Source organism: Lotus japonicus, chromosome 3 (assembly GCF_012489685.1).
Source record: "Lotus japonicus ecotype B-129 chromosome 3, LjGifu_v1.2".
Lineage (NCBI taxonomy): Eukaryota > Viridiplantae > Streptophyta > Magnoliopsida > Fabales > Fabaceae > Lotus > Lotus japonicus.
The window spans coordinates 18,110,570-18,123,957 of record NC_080043.1 but is presented as its reverse complement, the minus strand read 5'-3'; positions in this window follow the sequence as shown (position 1 = coordinate 18,123,957).

Below are 13,388 nucleotides of genomic sequence, written 5' to 3'. Positions count from 1 at the left end.
AATTATATATATTTTTTTGAAAGTAAAGATAATTATATTTATCTTAGTTATTTTTTGATTTATTGGGAGAAAACATGATTATCTCTTTTTTGGTTAAGATATAAGAATAGAGATAAATTTATTTTTAATTAAAATTAAATATATTTAATTTCAAAAATTATCTTGAAAATATGGATTCAGAATATTATTTTGAAATTTAGGAATTAATCTAGAATTATTTTGATTAATTTTAGAGGTGTCAGTTTCTAACTCAGATTTTGACAAGATATGATTTTAAATTCAGAGATATGATTGGATTTGATTGAGGAAACAAAATTCTGAATATTAGTGGTAATATTTATAATTTAGTAATATTTGAATTATTTTTAGTGATATCAACCTTTAGCTTGCAATGCATTTTAAATTAGGAGATATTGATAGAAAATTGTCTGAGATCAAACAATTAGATTTTTAGTTGAATTGAGGGGGGTGCACGAAATTTTTGAGGGGTTATGTGATCTTTTTATTCTTTTCTCACTCAATGCTATACATAGATACCTTTAGTTGCGGGAAATCTCATTCACCTTGAGCTGCTTCTCACCCTCACCTAAAAATGCACTTAAGGAATCATCAAACTTCAAGCCCCCTTTTCCTCCTTTTGGCTGAAAGCTTTCCTTCTCCCTCCCTCCTTGAAGTTGTTTTCTTTGTTTGGTGGATTTTTTCGTTTTCTTGGAGCAAGGAGGCTTGGATCGAATCTTTAGGAGTTCCTGGTGTTTGTTTGTTTGTTCGTGATTTTCCCTTACATTCTTCAAGAGGACTTTAATCTTCTACGAAAGATTTCTTTTGTAAACTTGTGTTTCGAGATTAATAAATAGGTCAAGGTAAGGGTAACTCAGGCCTAGAGCGCCATCGAGTCTTGTGTGCTCTTTCATTCTCTCTCTCTCTTGCATGATACTTGACCTGAAGGTGTTTTATTGAGTTCTTGTTTTGTTGTATGATTTACGCTTTTAATTGCTTGCGGAAAATTTAATGTTAAAATATCTTTTTGTTGTTGATTGATGAGGTTTATGACATGATTAACTTATTTTATGCTTGCTGAAAATTTAGTGTAAATTCTCTATTTCTTGCTAAACTTGAATTGTAGGAAAGATTTGCGTGTTTCTTGGAATTTTTTTGCAAGACATTGAGAATTTGTATGAGTTGATGCCATAATCGTAGTTGACATTTTGATGAGGTGGCAATGTGACGGTTGGTTGTTACGTGTGATTGTCTCACCATGCGAGGTGATATTAATCGGTTGGTTTTGGTTGTTTCATATGGATTTTCATCTTGATCGATTAAGGGGATGGACCTTAATCGTGTTTGATTTTTCAATTGTTGTTGATTAATGATTGTGGATAACATGGTTATTATCTTGCTCTGATTATTTTGTTTATATTGATTTGTTTGAGTTAACCGTTTCATTTTGCTACTTGGGTTCTTCTTTGATGCGAAGGCTATGGAGAAACCTTAGTTCTATTGTCTCGTTATCTACTCTTTTGAATTTAAGTTTTCTCTTGATTTTGTTGAAGCACATGATTGTTAAGATATTATTTTTGAATTTGAGATTATATTTAATATATATTGGGTATTTTACTTATTGCTTCATGATAAGATTTTTCATTACCTAAAATTGAATTGTTTTTATCAAGCGAGGGCTAAAGGTAAGCTTATTTGAATTCAATTAAGACGTCTTGGGTTGTTTTGTCTAAGGAAAGTTGGTTTTTAATCAAAGCATTGTGTTGGATCTCACTTTCCGAGAAACTTCTTAGATTTATTGCTTGGGTGATAATGAGTCTTCTCGAAATTAATATCACCTTTTTGGAAAAAAAAATCTTAGCTAGTCCTTAAACTTTGTTGGCTTACTAATATGATCCCTAATTTAGAAATTGAGGGGTTACAGATTCGCCATGTGGGGCGAATTCTCTATGAGTTTATAGACTGAGACGAGTCTGAGTCCTGGATGGTAGACCACGCCACCAGGAGGGCGACCTACACTTGTAGAGTGGTCGAGGACATTAACAATGTGCACAAATACCTAGAAGAAGGACAACTTAACCGTATGACCGTGATCGGCAACCTTCCACCATTCTTCATGGGCACCAGGGGAGGAGCACCCCCTCCCACACAGACTAACACCGTAGAGGAGGATCCTTCTGAGGAGTCTTCTGCTCTTCCGATGGCACTCCAGGTGCCTACACCTGCACCAAGACACGACCCTATTTCCATTCAGTCTATCACTGGACGAGTTATGGTTAAGAGGGATCCCTTGCGTCACCCCATTCACCATACTATACCCCACTTCACCTCGTTGTTACCTTGTCAATCACTTAGTACTGTGGCTGTTGTGGGTGTTGATACTGGTGACGTTTGGATGGAGGAGCATGCCAATCAGAGGGAGATTATTGATGTAGATGTTGAGGTGATCATGATCTAGTACTCTGATGACGAGTTAGACTGCTGGAGCGACCTGGAGCCGTTGGTATAGCAAAGTCTGTGGTAGTTGTACATAAGATGATAGGAGGGTAGTGCCTACGTGTTGTAAGGCGATAGTTTCACTAGCTAGTATCTGTATGTTTGGGGCATGGTAGGTCCCCGACATGTTACTCTTTGTGTGGTTCTCCTTATTGAAAATCACAGGAGTAGTCAGACGCAGAGGTCTAGAGGAAACCATTTTAGGCTGACTATTCCTTGAGCATTGTAATATATGTACTTGCTGACAACTTTATTACTCTTGCATTCGGGTTGGTGGGCTAATAGTTATGTATGGTCTTATAGATTGCCTGTTGAGAACATTTTTCCATCTGAAAAATAAAATAAAATCCGCGTTTTTATAAACACTGTTGCTTATTTTGTGCGTGAAGTATTACTATTGTGACCCTCGAAAGTTAGGACGTTACACAAGTAATAACAAATATTGATTCTAGGTTTTGTGTTTCAACCCAAGAAATTTGAATTTGAAGAATAAATCAAATAAAATTTTAAATGATGCCATAAATTCATACAAAAGTTAAATAATCGAGGATCCGTCCAGAACAAAAAACTTAATTTATCCAAAAATAATTATTCACACATTGAAATTTAAATTTGAAAATTAATATTAATGATGCTATAAATTCATAAAAAAGGACATAATAATCAATAATAATGTAAAAATTTAATATTGTGAAAAAATAATAATTTTTATTATGTTTCAAGAGAAAAATACTAATCAACTATTTGTTTCTTATCTTTTACATATATACTAGTACTTTTACCCGTGCGATGCACGGGGATATTCATTTTTGTTTTGTGTATTTTTTCTAAGTCTGTATTATCTTTTAAGATATTTTGTGGATTAAAAGAATTAAATTTATTTTAGATATATGAAATCATAAATTTGTATGTTTTTTTTACTGAATGTTTGTTTTTATTTTTTTGTTTGTTTTCGTAAATGCTCAATTGATGATATTTTGTATATTTATTGAATAGTTGATTATTGAAGTAACATGTATATACTAAGAATAGCCATTTGATTTTTTTAATTGAAGTGGATTTTAAATTACATCTTTCAGATTTTAAATTTCCTAATCTCTGTATAACTCCTAAATATATTACTCCATAATTTTACTTTTATATTTTTTTAATTAAATAAATAAACCAATATTAAGTTTTAAATTTTTATCGGCCAAATTTCCCTTGTAACTCATATGTTTCCCTAGCACTTGAGCTATCATTCAGTGACTATATAACTCTTAAATAATATTAGCTCATAATATGTAAACACATTTTATATATTTAACTTTAAAACTTTTTTTTCGAACTCATATTTAACTTTATACTTAATTAATAGATTGATAACTTTATACACATTGGCGGTCCTCGCAACAAATTCGCAATAACCCGCTAAAGAATTTTTAAACAAATTCATTAAGGGTCAGTTACTCAAATAAGAAATTGGGTTTTGAATATTTAAATTCACTTTCAACATATATCCATTTTCCCTAATTATTTGTTTATTTATCATAATTCATAAGAAAACAAATCCATTATTGTTGCCGCATAACTTTTGACATATTCATTCTACTAACCACTCACCTCAAATCATAATCATCAAACAAATTATATTCCTACCATAAAAAATCATTTTATACTCATAAACTACTATAAATCGTAGAAGTAGTGAACTTTTATTATTGATGAGTTTAGTCATATACTTTAACATAAGAAATCACAATCTTCCTAAGTTTAGTCCGATATCATGAATGTAAATAAGAGAAAATAGTTACAGCGTGAGGAGAAAGTATTGTCACCAGCATTCTATGTCATATGCATCATAAAGTGTTGAGGCTAGGTATCTCTACAACATTGTTTATCACCTTGACGATTGTTAAGAAATGCTCCCCACTTTGGAAAGTGTAATTCAAAATCACTTTTACAGGCCAACTACTTGAGTTTTAAGTAGAGGGGTTAAAGCTGGACCTATTCTAGAGGATTTCTTAAAAAGCACAGTTCAACCTTCAGGTTGCTGCTTCACTGCCTCCAGCTGATATATCTCTCTAAATTTACTCCATTGAAAGTAGCAAGACAACTCCAAACCCAGATAGTGCTTCTGAAAGTTGACGTTGGTCTTAATTGTGATGTTCCTCCTAAAGCTGTTCAACAACCTATGATTCCCATAAAGTATTGAAGAATATAATGAAAATGAACTGAAACAACTATCTACTGATTAAAACAAACAAAACCTTGAACACACCAAAATGCAGATTTCCGACTCCCACTGAGGCCCCTCGACAGTTTTCTCACATGAGCGTCCAACAGAAGGATGAAGACAACTTAGATTTCACATGCTTATACAGTATCAGGAAGAATCAAAGAAGAATAGAGAGTGGGTTTAGAAAATTCAAATCTGATGCAAGAAGCCATATAACACGCGCAGATATGATGGTGATCTCCAATCCCGCCCCCAGAACCTGTCAGGAAAAACAATTCAAAGAATCACTGATCTGAGTTCTCATCCTCTGTTTATCAACATTCACCTTGAGTTAAATCACAATAAAAGATGAACAAATAGAGAGTTGTAGTCTCTCAAGATTCAACTTGAGTCCAATCCACAATTTAGCCTCAAATCAATCAAACAAACTTGTGCAGATTTTTGCTTTTCCTTTCTGATCACTGTAAGCAGCTGCAACTTTGATCCTTGATCTTCTAAGGACCACAACTTGGACAACTATAATTTGGTTTCTGAATTGAATTCAACAATTACCTCACTGGCGATGATCCATTGCAAACCAAATTGGGAGCTGAATGAAATCATCAAATTTGGTTCCAATCAACACTGAAATTGCCGCATCCTCCTTCATTTGAAAAGTCTCTTTAAGTCTTGGCAGAATTGGTCTGAATATAAGTTGGGCTTAGCAGAAGAACAAAACTGACAATAAACTGACAATAAGCAATTATTTCTAACAATTATTGGCAAGTATCAAAGTAAGCAATATTATTATTAATGACTTGTCAACTAATTTAATGAGGAAAGCATTGCAAAAATCTTATGGGAGAGTATTAGCCAAAATCACATAGCTGACATAAATAATAACTAATGGAAACTCAAAAGCTTACTCAATGACTCTAACTAAAGTGCAGCACCATAAAACTTTGTAACTGTTTCTTTAAGACACTTTACTTTGTAACTTACTCTTAAAGACACTTTAAGCAAGATTAAAAGTTGGAAAAATAACTTACAATAAGCAGCTATTTCTAGTAGTTATTGGCAAGTATCAAAAAAAGTAATATTATTCACGACTTATCAACTAAAGAAATGAGGAGTTTTCCTCTTGTTAAAAAAACTAATGAAATGAAGAAAGCATAAAAAAAACTCAACCCACTTATAACTCAAATAAAATTGAGTTAATGTCATGAGGCCACAAAGTTACTCCAACAATAAAAGAACATGCTCTAATTGGAACTTGTTGGTGAAAACCATGGTTATAAAAATCGGACCGGACCGGCCGGTTCGACCAGTTGAACCGAGAACCGGACACTCGGCCGGTCCAAACGAGCCCCAAAACCGGACTGTGAGAAAATCAGTCAAAAACCGATAAACTGGTCAAAAACCGGCCAAACCGGTGAAAACCGATGGTTTTCCGGTTTAGAGCGGTTCTCAAAATTATGTTTAAAAAATATTAAATTTTCATCTTTTTTCGAGACTGACATGCGGCTGGCTCCCTTTTCCAGAAATGATCTATCAATATGCATGTCAAGCTGTCCCATCACGGTTAAGAAACTTGGAATTCCAACAATTTAAATTAAAAAGAGTAAAATACACTCACTCCCCTCAAGGTTTGTGAGAATAACACTTAACTTCATTCTTATCCAAAATATACACTCCACCCCAATAATAATCTCATAATTACACTTAGCTCAATTCTTCTCTGAAATCTTCACTCCACCCCACCCCTTTAACACCATACAAAAGATGCTAACGAAATATTCCTTTAACTCAAATTAATTAATTAAAATATAAATGATAAATAAATTGCATTATCCTCTAACCAAATAATAATTGTACTATAATTTTGTAAATATTCTAAATATTTATAAAATATTTTAAATACCTTCAAATGAAAAATAATAATTAAACTTGATGTTTATTATGGTCAAAATATTTCTCTCTAATATAACTCAAATTTAAATATGGAGTATTTCAGTCAAAATATTTATCAAATGATGAGTTCTTAATATCTGTGTATAACCTTAAACAACTTATATTTTAGAACTTAAAATGCCATGTGTTTAAGTGCTCATACAACCTAATAACAAAGGTAATCACATATCGTCATAACACAATTATATTTTGAAAGTTTAGTAAACTTATTGACAAATTTTTTTAGTAAACTCAGTGGTAAAGTTTTTGAGTTTTGATGGTTCTCACATTGAGTTATGTTTTGCTAAATTTGTGATGGAAAATGTTGTTGCCTTGAAGAGGATGATCTCAAACTTAGCTGGAAGCTACGTAACTCAGATCCGGAAGAAGTAAAACAGAAGTTGTTCTCGTTTAAGAAATGTTCTAGTTCTATGAATTTGGAATTACACCAAGAAGGCCAGAACATGCTTTATTGTAAATCATTTGTGCTGCCCTCCAAATAACAAGGATTTTTTTACTTGAATGAGCAATGATTATCTCGTGCTACTTTTTTTTTTAAAAAAAAAAAAAGTATATTTTTTATTTAGTTAGAAGATAATGTAATGTATTTATATTTAAATTAATTAATTTTGAGTTAAAAGAATATTTCGTTAGCCTCTTTTGGATGGTGTTAAAGAGGGTGGGGTGGAGTGTAGAATTTAGAGAAGAATTGAGTTAAGTGTAATTGTGAGATTATTATTGGGGTGGAGTGCATATTTTGGATAAGAATGAAGTTAAGTGTTATTCTCACAAATTTTGAGGGGGTGAATGTATTTTACTCAATTAAAAAAGATAATAAAGCCACGTTAAAAAAAGGATAATAAAGTCTGTGTTTGACCAAGTGTAATTTTTCGTTTCCTTCTTTAATTGGAGCTTACATTGATGGGACCCTTTGGCCTGTTCAAATTTCAATTCATGATTTCATGTATTCATTTTTTCATAATTCATAATTTTTCGTAGGTGGCCTTTAAAAAATTTTACGGCTGGGCTATGTGCACAGCCCATGTCTTATTTCATGTGAATAAAAAAACATATCTATTGTTATTTTGAAGTATTTTTGTTGTGTAACTATGATGTGTAATTTTTATTTTTAGTATATATTTATAGATATTATTTTTATCCAATACTACTTTATATATTATCTATTTTAAAATGAATATGAACTAATCTATTTATTTTAAAATAATATTATTTAATGTATTGCGGTAATACCGGTTGAACCTCGGTTCAACTACGGTTGAACCAATGAACCTTGAACCAGTGCCCTCACCGGTTTCATCACCGGTCCGGTTTTAATAACCTTGGTGAAAACAAAAAGCCACAAAGGCACTCCAAACACGAAAGAATACATTGCTGTGGTTCCACTAACAATGTTGATTTCTTCAAAGGATACTAACGGGTAGGTATTGTAGTGATTGATGCAAGGCAACAAAGAAGGAAAAACCATTGCAAATAAAGACTCTCTCACTCTTAGGACTGGCCAACCCCACCTAAAACCACTCTCCATGTAATTTTTGTCAACATTCCATTATTCTCACTCTCTGCTTTTAATATTTTCATCTATCAAAATTCAGCCCTCAAACCTCCCCAAAGTCCACCTTAGTAACCACATGAGGGCTGAGGCTAAACTAAATATTTAGCAAATGAAATCCATAACCGAATCTGGTTATAGCTTCTTCAGTTTTCTAAATTAACGATCCTGCATAAAGACATGACACTAAATGGCACATGACATGAGATATCATTTGATACTAAATCATATTTCTCTACTTGCCGCTCTCTTATTCTATTTAGTGAGATTGTTAGAAACACAATACATGATTTATAACTTCAAATAAGTGAGAGAAGTATCTCATCTTTGGGAATGACTAACCCCACTTTAAACCACTATCCATGTCATTTTTGCCTACATTCAATTTCCCTCTCTGCTTAAGTCCCCAGGAACCAAGCGTGCAGAGAAGATGAACCTGCACTCTGATAGTAAAATGCTAAAAAACAATTGACCTCCCATGCCACAGCAAGACTGCAGCGAAGATCACCAAAATCCACTCAGTCAATCAGAAAATCAAAATAAACTTAAAAATCGAAATTATGAACAAAATCATTTACCTTCCCCTAAACAATTCTGCAATAGTTTGAAAATAAAAATCTAAAGTAGAATTATTTATCATCTCAAAGCCCAAAATCGCAACCATGATGGTAAAGAAAAATGACAGTGAATTGTGAAAGTCAAAAGATCAAAATTGAAATTGTAATAAGGAAGAAGAAGCAACGATTGTGATGCACTGGTGCTTGGTTTGGAAGTAGGAACTAAGATTGAAGTGAGAGAATCTTTTTTACTTTGGCTGATAAGGTTACTGCATCTCCTTGCTTCCATGGATAGCGAGGACGACAATATCTGAAAACCAAACAGACCTTAGACTTGAGATGGTATCCATTAGCAAAGCTAATCCGATTCATGCGATAATTCCGTTTAAATATCGCATTTGAATCTTTCAATGAGAAGAATAAGAGCAGTAAACATTAATTTATGGCATAAGGGCCAATGAACTTCACCAAGAGTCATAAACGAAACTTAGGAAAGGAATTTTCAAATAGCACAACGTCGGGGAAAACACAGGAGAGGCTGGTCAATTGACTTGTGCCGCACCGACGATTCAACGATCCGTTCGCTCTTTGCAGCATCAACAACATCAACAATCCTGACAGAGGCGAAATCGCAGGTGAGAGATTAATGGTGGAGAACTCACAACGGTTGTCCAAACTTACTTGTGCCTTCACAAGAGTGTCTTTAGGTGAATTGAATGAAGGAACCAAGAGTCTGGCAAACAAATCATCATGTAGTGGATGTGTTAGCATTAGCATTAGCATTAGCATCATCTTCATCAACATCTCTTGTTTCACTGAACATGTAATGACTTAGAATTTTTCTTTTTTTGATAAGCATGCAATGACTTACAATATTCCATCAAGTAATGACTTAGACATCCAAAAACAGATTGTAAACCCCGATATTATATTCCAAAAGCATCTATCAAGGATAGTAGTTATGCTTGTTAAGGAACATAATGACAGCGTATGGAAATTGTAAAGAGTTACCACAGGTGAAACTAAACAGAAAAAATACATATTTTAAGCCTTCATCATTCTCACCCAAAGAAGGGAAATAAAGGCCACAACTGAAAGACAGCACAACCAAGAGATGTTATCGGCGATACCGAATGAAAAAGTGGCGCCTTTAGGAGAGGTGCTTCTACGAAAATGGCAAGGAAAACCAAAAATCACAATGCCGGGATAAGGAAAACGAAAAAAGAGCTACAACTGTGAAATGAAACCAAAAATACATATTCTAAACCTTCTTCATACTCACCAAAGAAGGGATTTTGCGGGCATAAACGAATGGCAGGTATGCACAACATCAGAATGAAAACAGGGCAGCCCTGATTACTGGAACAGAGGTAATGCAGCTTCCGAAGAATTGGTAGAATGGAAACGAAAGCCCGGATTACAGACACAGAGCGAATCCTAATCACTGCGGAAGCCTCGATTTCTTTGTGTGAATCCTGACTGCCAAGCGGACATGGAGATTGTGGAAGCCCTAAATTCCCTTGTCAATCCTGATTGCTGCAGAGCCTTAATGCGAAATTCTTTGAGGAGGCTAATTGATTTTTTATAGCTTTCAATTTCGAAACCCAAATGTGTTTCAGATGAACAGAAACGGCTCAAAGAAGATGAAAAGAAACGGAAAATGAACGTCAGAAAAGTAAGGTGAAACGTTTCAGATGGAATGGAATGGGAAGAGTGAAACTCATGATTTTTTTTAAAGAAAAACTGCTGCAATTTAAAACCCAAATCCAGTGAATCAACGGCTCAGATTCAATCCAAGTGAAATAAATTGCTTTTTTACAAAATTACCCATGCTCAACTTTCATAGCTGTTGATAGGCCTTGGAAACTGAGAAACATTCTTAGTCAAATTGATATTCTAATTCCCTTAGTGAATTGCCTAGAAGTTAGACATATCTATAGAGAAGCTAATACTTCTGCTGATGCTTTAGCCAAAAGAGGATCTGAGAAACCAAATGATTTGTACTATTTTAATAGTAGTGTGGATTTTTGATTACCTTGTGGGGGGTTGTCCCCACCATCCTTTTTCTTTCCAGTTTTTAATAAATTCATGTTCTCGAAAAAAAACTTTCATAGCTGTTGGATTTATTTGTTGAATGACTGGTTTACCCCTAAGGTTGAAGAAACTCTCCCTTTATATATAGTATAGATATATATATATATATATTTGATTTTCTTAACCTATTAACCTTTAATAACCTTAAAAAACTATTAATGAGCAAATATCGATTTTAACTTAAATCTATATTTATTTGAAAAACACTAATGTAAAATATTTCTTTTGAAAAATATTATCTATTAACTTAAATAAAAATAAAAAATCAAAACATATTTCTCAGAAAAATCAGAATAAAAAAATTAGTGATGTTTTAAATTTGTACAAAAACTAGCAGCCGACTTTGAAAAATTCCTTTGGTGGTCGAGAAAAGGAGAGGTGCTTCCGGAATCTGGGAGATGGAGAAACCGAAGATGAGACACGGTTTCCAGAAAAAAAAATTGCACCCATTGACAGTGGGTGTATATATCGGGAAAACATGGATATGTTCCACCACTCAAACTTACCGCGCAATTGGATTTGCGAAGGATCAAACATGCTCTTGATACTATGTAAAGAGAAACAATATAGAAAAAGAAGGAAGAAGAGGAGAGAAAAAAATGCACACTCGAGTTTACATTGTGAAAACTGGTTTATTAAGAAATAAAATACTTACTCATATTTATAGTAATGGGTAGACTCCAAATCCCTTAAACAAGAAAATAAGGAAATAAGGAAACAAATTAGTTTAAAAAATAATCCAAATTACATAAAATAAGATAAGGTACTCTATGATAAATATATTTAAGATATATTTTTTATACTCTCAGGATTTTTATATATATATATATTATTTTATGCAATATTAGAAACTGCATTATTTTATGACGCATATTACTACAAGTATGTAATATTATTTCAAATATTATTTATATTATGATAAGTATTATTTTAAAAAAAAGTTAGATGAAAAGGATAACATCTTGACATTTAATTTTTTTTATATTTAATTATTTCCTAAGTATGTGTCTGATTGCTTTTGAAATGCAGATCTTAAATTATTATATCGAAAAGGCTTAAATATGTTTTTGGTCCCTTTAAAATTAGAGTCTTTTGGTTTAGACCCCTCTAATTTTTTTTTTGGTATATGCCCTTATTTTGAAAATAATATGGAGGGATAAGCTCCTGCTGTTACCTTTACCTAACGGACGCTGCCGTGACATATTTTAGACGATCTAAACCAAGGAACCATGCTTTTAGAGGGACCTAAATCAAAGAACCATGATTTTAGAGGACATAAAGTTCAATATTTATCATGTCTTAGGTCCATCTAAAATCATGGTTCTTTAGTTTAGGTCACTCTAAACGACGTAAAGTGATGGCAGGGGCTGAAACCTCATTATTATTTTGCATTTAGGGGTGTATACCAAAATAAAATAGTTAGAGGGGCCTGAACCAAAATACCCTAATTTTAGAGGGACCAAAAACATATTCAAGCCTATAAAAAAATGTAATTCATATGAAAATAATATTGGATTAAGTTCCTGGTCACATTAATGCAGAAACAAATTATGTAGCACAAGTTATTTCTTCGACTAAGGAGCTCAAACATATATATATCTTCCAAGTGTAAAAGAAAAATAAAAATGAGCTCAAACATTTTTTAACATAAAAAGTGATGCAAAATTTTCTTTGACTTTAGCTCATTATTTTGACCATTATTTGTAGATATTTTTGTTAGTTGATATTTTTTAAGCAATTCGTTAATATGAGTTAATTGTCTGCTGAAATCACAAATTAAACTAAACAATCTTTTTTTTTCTCTAACATATGTCATTAATACACAAGCCGTGAGTGAGGTCCACCCTTTGTTCACACTCTTCCGTTTTATGCAAATGAACAAAGCAAACAGATTCTTAATTTTTTTTTCACTTAGATGGATCACATATATATATATATATATATATATCTCTTTTTTTTTAGATGAGATGGATCACATATTATTTTCACATGAATGACAATTAAATAGACTAAGCATAGCATAGCTGAACATCGTTAAATTATTCAAGATTTAAGTAAGTAACCCCACTATCCAACGTGGATCTTAACTTCAATTATTTGAAATATTGCTCGATCGTATATGGATGCCAGCATTAACATTAGTAAGTACAAGTCTTCTAGCCTAGAATGGATAAATTTTTAGCTGTCACTTAATCAAGCACTATGGATCATCAATTGGCTTTTACTTTGTCGATCCTAAACCAGAAATATGAAAACGTATATATGGATGCCAGCATTAGCATTAGTCATGAGTGCAAGTCTTCTAGCTTAAAATGGATAAATTTTTAGTTGTCACTTAATTAAGCACCATGAATCATCAATTGGGTTTTACTTTGTGGATCCTAAACCAGAAATATGAATATCCCTTGCTTGACACTTAAGTATCTTGTATTCAAAAAAAGAAATTCACTTCAAAGCTAAGTAATAACACACCCAAAGATAAAAAGTAAAGTGGGAAAAGCAGAAGTATAGGTTGTATCATTAGAAA